This window comes from Chenopodium quinoa, unplaced genomic scaffold (assembly GCF_001683475.1).
Source record: "Chenopodium quinoa cultivar QQ74 unplaced genomic scaffold, ASM168347v1, whole genome shotgun sequence".
NCBI lineage: Eukaryota > Viridiplantae > Streptophyta > Magnoliopsida > Caryophyllales > Amaranthaceae > Chenopodium > Chenopodium quinoa.
This window is the reverse complement of record NW_018745684.1, coordinates 10,661,259-10,671,162: the sequence shown is the minus strand read 5'-3', so window position 1 is coordinate 10,671,162 and position 9,904 is coordinate 10,661,259.

The window sequence follows — 9,904 nt, the reverse complement described above, 5'->3', positions numbered from 1 at the left end:
AAGGCTCCTCAATGTACCCCCAACCGGTTTTAGCCGTCTGGGGGGCATTTGAGTAGATAAAGGACTTTCATAAACGTTGACCAAAACCGGATGGGGTGTTTTTGGGTAAGTTTGACCAAAAACATTGACCAAAACCGGATGGGGTGTACTTGGGTAAGTTTGACCAAAAACGTTGACCAAAACCGGATGGGGTGTTTTTGGGTAAGTTTGACCAAAAACATTGACCAAAACCGGATGGGGTGTATTTGGGTAAGTTTGACCAAAAACGTTGACCAAAACCGGATGGGGTGTTTTTGGGTAAGTTTGACCAAAAACGTTGACCAAAACCGAATGGGGTGTTTTTGGGTAAGTTTGACCAAAAACGTTGACCAAAACCGGATGGGATGTTTTTGGGTAAGTTTGACCAAAAACGTTGACCAAAACCGGATGGGGTGTTTTTGGGTAAGTTTGACCAAAAACGTTGACCAAAACCGGATAGGGTGTTTTTGGGTAAGTTTGACCAAAAACGTTGACCAAAACCGGATGGGGTGTTTTTGGGTAAGTTTGACCAAAAACGTTGACCAAAACCGGATGGGGTGTTTTTGGGTAAGTTTGACCAAAAACGTTGACCAAAACCGGATGGGGTGTTTTTGGATGAGTTTCTGAATTCTGATTACTTGATCAAATTTTTGCAGATATTTGTTGAGACCGTCTGTAGTACTACCAATCAGCCTTCAACTTTCAACTTTCAATTCAGTAACAAGGTACCGCCTTTATTTCTTACATTCTCTTGTCAATTTTCCGGCTGAATAGGTAGTTAGAAATGGACTCACCCAACACACACTTGGCACAATCTAGAACTGATGTCAACCGGTCACCAAGTACGGCTGAGTCTAGGACTGGGGATGCCGCCTGGAAGTGTTTGGTCCATCCTTGTGATAAAAATCCGACCATCTCTGCTCATGTGCAGGACAGAATGGCCCGCACAAGATGGACGGCGGTCGATCCTGAATACTAGTCCGAAGGTTCAGCCGGACCTCCGGTTGAAGACATTCCCTATGACCAACCGGGTGTACCCAGTACACCGAGTGATATAATATTGGAGGAGTCTGTATCTGGTGAGGAGGACGCTGCTCAAAGATCCGTCTCTTCTTCTTCTGCCACAACATCCGGGGAGCCGGATGTCCAAGAGGTGGGCAAGGACGCCTTCAAGTGGTCGTCTATAAACAATCCCACAGAGGCGTCAATGAGCGCCCGGGACATTGTCACCCTCAACGCCACTTTGCCTGCTTTCTTGGCAAAGAAGCCAATAGGGGACGGCAGGGACCTAGTAGTACCGCCGACTGATTCAACGGTTGTCTGGGACGACAACCGGGAGCATGCGGACAACTACTTTGGCTGCTACGAGGCGGCCTTTAAAGCAGGCCTCCGGTTCCCCCTGCATCGAGCAATAAGGGCCATACTAAGGGGGTATGACCTAGGCGTTTGGCAACTTACACCCAACTCTTGGGTTAACATACTTGGGTATATTGCCGCCTGCGAGATGCAGGACGTGACGCCTAGCTGGGAGGCGTTTGCGCATATGCATTATCTGAGTCGTGCCCCAGGCGGCTGGAATGCGTGGTATACCCTAACCACGCATCCGGAGTTCATGATGACCCTGGACAAGCCGTCCAAGTGGTCAAGTTGGAAGAGCAAGTTTTACTTGGTGTCATCACCATCTCTCCAACTGAACCGGAGGCTGCGTACCTTCAACACGCAGTCGTTGCTTCTTGGCAAGAAGTGAGCCCTCCCAAAGATACCGGGAGAGGCTTGGGATCAAATCATGGAGCCGGGGCTCTTTAAGAAGACAACCATGCCCCTGGATGACGGGACACATATCATCGTACCCAAGTTTTGGGTTCCTCATCCGGAGTGGTTTGGAGACGAGGCGTTCCTCTCCGCCTGTGGTCTGAGTACCATGTTTACCAAACGTACGTCATAGATAACCGGCCTTTTCATCCGTCTGTATTATGCTTGGACTGCTCTAATTGCTTCTTTTGTTTTGCAGAAAAAGGTAAAGAAATGGTTTCACCGGACATGACCCCGGCTAAATTAGCAGCTGAGCTCCGCAAAGAGAAGCTCGAGAAGAAGCGGGCTCAAGTTGCAGCCCGGAATGATGGGGTAAGTAACGGATGCTTTCTCTAGTTTTTACCGGATGTATGAGTTGTAGCTCATACCCTTTACACCGGATGCAGATTATCTTGCTAATGCTTTCAACTTTTTCTTTTGCAGTCTGGGAGCAAGGTGGTTCCCCGGTCCCTCCGGCAAATGACGAAGAGCGGTCGACCTCTGGAGGATCTCTCTCAGCCGGCCTCCTCCCGCCAAAGAACCATTCCCATTCCTCCTCCCGTCTCCGGAGCCAGGCCGCCTGCTCAACAAGAGCGGTCGACCTCCGGAGGAAAAAGCCTTCGAGGCTTCATTCCTGGCTCCCAAACGGGAGGAACTGAGACTGAGGAGCCGGAGGCTCTTTCTGGCCGGATGCTTGCTGTAGCATCTGGCTCAAATGCGGCTGGGGGTGTTTCAACCCCTCAGCCACAATCTCAAGGTATGGCCTCCCCTTTTGAACACCCCTGGCCGCTTGGACCTGTCAGAGTCAAGTCCCAGGCTTCTCAGTCGGGCGATTCTACAGCCAGCCGGCAAAATATAGGCGGTGCTTATGCCCGTTACTTAACCGGTCGATCTGTTGATGCAGAAACTTCTCGTTGGCCAGATTTGCAAAATAATGCCAAGAGAATGGTCCGGACCCTTACCCGTTCTGAAAGGGAAGCGATCCCGGGTGTAGGGCAGGTCAACATTGACCAACTACAATCACTTGCGGCTGAGGTAAGTGCCGGCTGGGTTACTTTTATGCAAGTTTTCATTTTAACAGATGCGTTCTAACTCCTCTTTTGCCGGCTGTATTGCAGCTGATGTTACGGATTGATGGACTCCGGGGCCCTCTCCGCCGCAAGCAAGAGGAGGTAAGGGATGCCCAACGAAGGGCAGCCGACTTAGTAGACGTCCATCAGTATAATTCTCTTATGTATGAGGTTGAAACTAAAGCCCGGGAGATGAAATAGGAGGAACTTCTCCAGAATGCTACGGCTGCTGCTGAGACTACTAATAAGAAAGCAGCCGAGTTCGAGAAAAAGGCATCTAAGGTCGAGCTGAAAGTCAAGTCCCTTGAGGCAAACGTCCGAAAATTGACGGATGCTCAGAAGGGGTATGATGAGCTCAAGGAGGAGGCTGCTAGGGCTAAGAAGGAGCTTGCTGAAGCTCAAGAGGCCTTCAAAGGCAAGCTGGAGGCTGAACGGTCCCGCTTGATCGACGAGAACGAACGGGACTATGAGGCCCGGATGAAGATGGCGTGGAAAATGCTCCACCCGGAGACGGAGTACGCGTGCTTCGACTTGCGTTATAGATACGCGAGTGAAGTATACGACGCTCAGGTACTCGGGTTGGACCAGCCGGCGCCCTTCGACGAATGGGTGCAGGCGGAATTGGAGCAGGAAGAAGAAGTGCTGGCTGAGGGTGTTGAAACCTAAGGCCAAGCCAATGAAGCTCCCCCAGCCGGTGAGAGCCAGCCGTCTGTTGATCAGCCTCAACAACCTCAACCTCCGCAGCAGCAGCAGTGGTATTTTTTTGTTATTTTGTTTCATCTCCGGCCTGTGTGCCATGTACTGAATTCTTCATCTTTTTTTTTTTTTTTTTTTTTTTACCGGACGTTGATCCGGGTAACATTATATATATATATATTAACCGGTTGTACCGGTTTTCTCAAGATCTATTTTTGTTTTCAATTATTTCAATTTTTGCAATAATTTTACAAGTGTTGGGTACGTCTGCCCCTGGACGGGTGCTTGCTTCAAGTCGTTCCAACTGGAAGGAGGCAGCCGTCCATATTGCTACCCGGCTACCTCAAAGTAATTGCCGGGTGCAATGTCGTCTACACTGTTTTATGTAGAGCACCGCCTGTAGGGTCTTTAGATAAAGACCGGCTACAGGGGCTTTCGATAAAACACCGCCTGTAGGGTCTTTAAATAAAGACCGGCTACAGGGGCTTTTGGTAAAATACCGCCTGTAGGGTCTTCAAATAAAGACCGGCTACAGGGGCTTTTGGTAAAATACCGCCTGTAGGGTCTTCAAATAAAGACCGGCTACAGGGGCTTTCGGGCACTAATTGGTGCATAGAGTTGTGGCTTCTTTGGAAGCCTGCTGTCTGTCTCTTTTGGACAGACGGTTTGTAATTGTTGCTTTTTTGTTATGCGCGTGCCCCTGTAAGGCTTCAAGATTTTAGACGCCGTCTGTATCACCTTTGGGTAATAGGCGCCTGTATCTTGAATTCGAAGGATCATTCAACTGGCGTTGAGTTATGATCCTAGAACAATGTACCACCCGGATGGGAGATGTTCTCTTCGACGATTGAAGCCAAATTTAGATCGCCGGATGCCTGCCTTTTTGGACAAACGGTTTAAAGTAGTTAGGCAACTTACGCACATGCCCCTGTAGGGCTTCCTTTGAAAGCCGGCTACGTTGGGGGCTCCAAGATTTGAAGCGCCGTCTGTATTACCTTTGGGTAATAGACGGTTGTATCTTCAATTTGGGGGATCATTCAACTGGATGTTGAGTTATGATCCTAGAACAATGTACCACCCGGATGGGAGATGTTCTCTTCGACGACTGAAGCTAAATTCAAATCGCCGGACGCCTGCCTTTTTGGACAGACATGTTTATTTTTTAAATGCCCGGATGCGCATTACGCATGGGACTTGATTGAACATAATGAATGGACGAGTATCCGGCTGTGCTTTGCACAATTACAAACGAATACATACAAGTATTGAAACAAATAAGTGCCGGCTGTGCATTGCACAGCTGGGACATGATAAAAATTTGAAAATAAAGCTTTTTATTAATGCTCTATTACAAATCATCAGAAGTAGTACTTTTTTAAGTTATCTACATTCCAAGTTCTGGGTAGTTGTCTACCGTCTGGAGTTTCCAGGCGGTAGGTGCCACCTCTAACTTCTTCAGTAATCCGGTAGGGCCCTTCCCAATTTGGGGTTAGTTTTCCTTGCTCATTTTCCCTACCGATTGCCTCCATTTTCCTCAAAACAAAGTCACCTACTTTAAGAGGCCGCTTGTGCACCCGTTTGTTGTAGGCTCTCGTCATTCTCAGACGGTATATCTCATGACGCAAGGCAACATTGCCCCTGCGCTCCGGGAGAGAATCCAATGCTAGTCGCATGGCCTCCCAATTAGCCTCTTCGTCATAAAGCATGACTCGAAGTGTTGGCTCATATAGTTCAATTGGCAGGACGGCTTCAGTGTCGTATGTCATGAGGAACGGGGTTTCACTAGTTGCCCCTTTCTCAGTTGTTCTGATGGCCCATAGAACATGTGGCAATTCGTCTGCCCATAGACCACCAGCCTTTTCTATCTTCTTTTTTATGCCGTCTGAGATAAGTTTGTTGAAAGCTTCAACTTGATCGTTTGCTTGAGGACGGCCTACTGATGCAAAACAGTGGGTGATTCCTTGATCCCCTACCAACTCTTGAGTATAGAAGTTTCAAACTGAGGACCGTTGTCAAAGACCATGGACAAAGGCACCCCAAACCGGGTGATAACGTTTCTCCAGATGAAGGAGATAACGTCCTTTGTTTTAATGCCCTTGACCGCCTCTGCTTCCACCCACTTGGTGAAGTAGTCTACAGCCACCAAGATGTACCTACGCCCGCCTGAGGCTGGCGTGTATGGTCCTAAAATGTCCATGCCCCACTTTGCAAATGGAACCGGGCTGTAGATGGCCGTCAGGTCTGTTGCCGAACGGTGGATGAGCCGGCCAAATTTTTGGCACTTGTCACACCTTTTCACCAAATCCATGGCATCTGATTCAAGAGTCGGCCAAAAATATCCCTGCCGCCTGGCTTTCTTGGCTAGGGATCTGCCGCCTATGTGCGATGCACAAAAGCCTGAGTGCAGATCTTCCAAGACCTTTTTTCCCTTTTCAGGGGTTACGCATTTTAAGAGCGGCTGGAGATAACCTTTCCGGAAGAGTTCTCCTTGGAATATTTCAAAACTGGCGGCCCGTTTTTTCAACAAAGCCGCCTCACCAGGAGCCTCCGGCAGGATGTCGTGTGCTAAAAAATCCCGGATGGGTTCCATCCAGGTAGAGCTTCGGTCCAAAACTCCAATGGGATAATGTTCAATACTTCTTTTTTCCATGACCTCCCAGAAGACTAACCTAGGCGCATCACACGTGGCGGATGATGAAAGTTTGGACAATGCATCCGCCTGATTGTTTTCTGAACGGGGCACCTGACTTAGTTTAAATTCGTCAAGTGTCCCAACCTCTTCTTTTACCGCCTGCAAGTATTTGATCATTGCCGGATCGGTGGCTTCGAAGTCACCATTGAATTGGCTGACGATCAATTGAGAATCCGAGCAGGCGTCAATCTTTCTTGCCCCTGCTGCCTTACACATGCGGATACCGGCTAGCAGGGCTTCATATTCTGCCTCGTTATTCGAGGCTTGAAATTTGAACCGTAGTGCATATTCATAAGTATCCCCTTCCGGAGATTTGAAAATTACGCCTGCACCACAGCCGTTCATTGTAGAGCTCCCGTCTACATGCACCTTCCAGACCTGATCTGTGTTATCAAGCTGGGGTGGTCTAGTCATTTCTACAATGAAATCGGCAAACGCCTGACCCTTCACTGCCTTTCTTGGCTCGAAGGTGATTTCTAAGCTTTGAATGGCGATTGCCCATTTCAGAAGCCTACCGCATGAGTCCATGGTTGTCATTGGCCGTTTGAGGGGTTGGTCGGTATAGACCACCACCGAATGTGCCAAGAAGTATGGTTTTAACTTTTTGACAGCCATGAACAGAGCGAGGCCAAACTTTTCAACCATGGGATACCGGAGTTCTGCATTCCGGAGGACATAGCTTATGAAGTAGACCGGGAGCTGCGTGCTGTCTCGCTCAGCTAGGAGAACGGCATTGAGGGCATGATCCGAGGCGGCTAAGTACATGTAGAGCACTTCACCGGTTAAGGGACTAACCAGCCGAGGTAACGAGTGAAGGTGTTCCTTTAATTTCTGAAGTGCCGCCTCGACATTCTCCCCCCATTCAAATCTGGTCTTCTTCTTGATAGCTTGGAAGAAGTAAAGGCATTTGTCACCCGACCGGCTTAGGAATCTTCCCAAGGCAGCCAGGCAACCGGTAAGTTTTTGGACTTCCTTGACGGTACGGGGTGACTTCATGTCAATCACCGCCTGTACCTTGTCCGGATTTGCCTTTATTCCCCTTTGATCAATCAAGAAACCGAGAAACTTTCTAGAATCAACACCAAAGACGCATTTCTTGGGATTTAACATCACTTTATGCCGCATGAGCGTTGAGAAAGTCTCCCGGAGGTCAGCGAGGTGATCCGCCTGTTGCTTGGATTTGACTATCATGTCATCAATGTACGCCTCCACATTCCTCCCAATTTGATTAATGAAGACCGTATTAATCATCCGTTGGAAGGTGGCAGGCGCATTCTTCAACCCAAACGGCATCACCGTATAATAGAACAACCCTTGATCAGTGACGAAAGCTGTCTTTTCTTGATCTTTTTTCCACAAGGGTATCTGATGGAAGCCGGAGTAGGCATCCATGAAGCTCATCAATGCATGACCGGCTGTTGAGTCAACCAGACTGTCAATCTTAAGAAGCGGATAGCTATCCTTCGGACATGCCTTGTTCAGATCTGTGTAATCTACACACATCCACCAGGTACCATTCGGCTTCTTGACAAGGACAACGTTTGCTACCCAATCCGGGTAATAGCATTGCCGAATGAACCGGGCATCAAGGAGCTTCTTGACCTCGGCGGCTGCCGCCTGAGATCTTTCCTCGCCGTGGTTCGTTTTCTTTTGCCTAACCGGCTTTTTCTTTGGATCCATGGCGAGCTTGTGAACAGCAAGATCCGGATGTATACCCGGCATCTCATCCACTTCAAAGGCAAAGATGTCTTCGAATTCTTTGAGAAGTTGGTGCAATGCTACGCCCAACTCCCCTAAGGCAACCGTCCCCACCTTGACGGTTCTCTCTGGACGACTGTCATCCAGGATGAGGTCAGTGTTTTCACCAGCCGGTTGGGGACGGAATTCATCTGATCGCTCCCCAATCAGTGATTTCTATTTCTTGCCTTTTTTGGCGGCCAAAGGATGGTCCGCCTTTCTTTTCTGGCCGGCTGCCATAGGATTAGGCCCAGCTTCCAGGCTATCTCCAACGAGGGTGGGTTCCTCATTAATACCGGCTGAGTGTACAGTCGGCTTGACGGCTGTGAGGTAGCACTCCCTTGTCGTCTTTTGATCACCGCTCATGGAACCCACCGTCCCATCATCCCTCTCAAATTTGATCAGCATGAGGGAGGGAATGATGACTGCCTTGGACTCATTGAGGGTTGGACAGCCTAAGATTATGTTGTAGGCGGTCAGCTCTTCAACCACAAGGAACTTGACCACCATATGTCGTCCTTCCCCCTTCTCGCCCATCCGGATGGGTAGATCAATCGTCCCCACCGGATGCACCACTCCTCCCCCGAAGCCAACCAGGGGGTGAGGAGCCGGCTACATGCTACCAGGCTTGTATTTCAGCTTTGCTAGGCACTGGTAGCTGATGAGATCAGACGAGCTCCCGGTGTCTATAAGGATACGGCCCACTCGCTGATTGGCGACCTTGCACTCTACGACCAGGGGATCGTCATGAGGCCGCCTGACCTTGCTCCGGTCCCTCTCAGAAACGAGGATTTCGGGGAAGGTATCCGGCGACGCCTGGCCCTCATCTACTGAGTTGACCAGACGCCGGATGTTGTGTTTAGCCCCCCGGATGGTTGGACCCCCTCCGGCGAAGCCGCCTGCTATGGTGAAGATTTGTTCTTCATCTGTGTTAGAGCTGGCAGCCGGCTTCTTGGACGGATGCCCTTTGCTTTGCTTGGCTCCGCCCTTAGGCTTCACTATATAGGACCTCAAAGCTCCCTCATCAGCCAGACGGTCCAGTTGCCGCCTGAGGGTATAGCAGTCACTAGTGTCATGGCCAATGTCCTCGTGGAATTGGCAATACTTGCTCTTGTCCCGGCTGCTGACGGGACTTTTCATAGAAGCCGGCTTCTCAATGGTCATCCGGTTCCTGACCACCACAAGGATGGAGGATGGGTCTTTGTTGAACTCGTACTTTAGGACGTACGGTTTCAACTCTCTCGCTTTCTTCTGGGACGGCTGACCAGTACGGTCGGCTGCCCAGACTTCCTTTCTCTTGCCCTTATCTTTGGCAGCCGGATGGGCAGGCCGGCTGTCTTTTCTGTCGAACTTTTTAGAGTCCGAGGGCTGCCTGATGGAGCACAGCTCTGTCGCCTGTGTATAGGCTTCAGCCTCCATCAGGGCTTCTTGAAGGGTAGTAACCCTTTTCCGGACGAGGTCAAACTTGAAAACTGACCTGTCCTTCAGACCCTTGAAGAAGTCTGTATAGGCAACCTCATCCGTCAGGCCGGCTATCTGAATTCGTGTCAGATTGAACCGCCTGACATAGGACCGAAGTCCTTCCTTTTCCCCCTGCTGTACTGCCCCTAGATCGAGGCTAGTTTTCTTGGCGGGAATGTTCATGGAGAAGTTGGACGTGAAGAGGTACGCTAACGTTCTGAAGTTGTTGATGCACCCGGCTGGGAGGTTGCCAAACCACCTCTGGGCTATGCTCTTGAGGGTAGCCGGGAAGCACTTGCACCAGACGACATCGTCCAACCCCTACAAGTACATGAGGTTGGTATATGCCATAAGATGGTCTTCCGGGTTGGTGGTACCGTCGAAGGTACCAACCAACACGTTCTTAACCTTGGCCGGCTGAGCCGCCTCGGCTATTTCT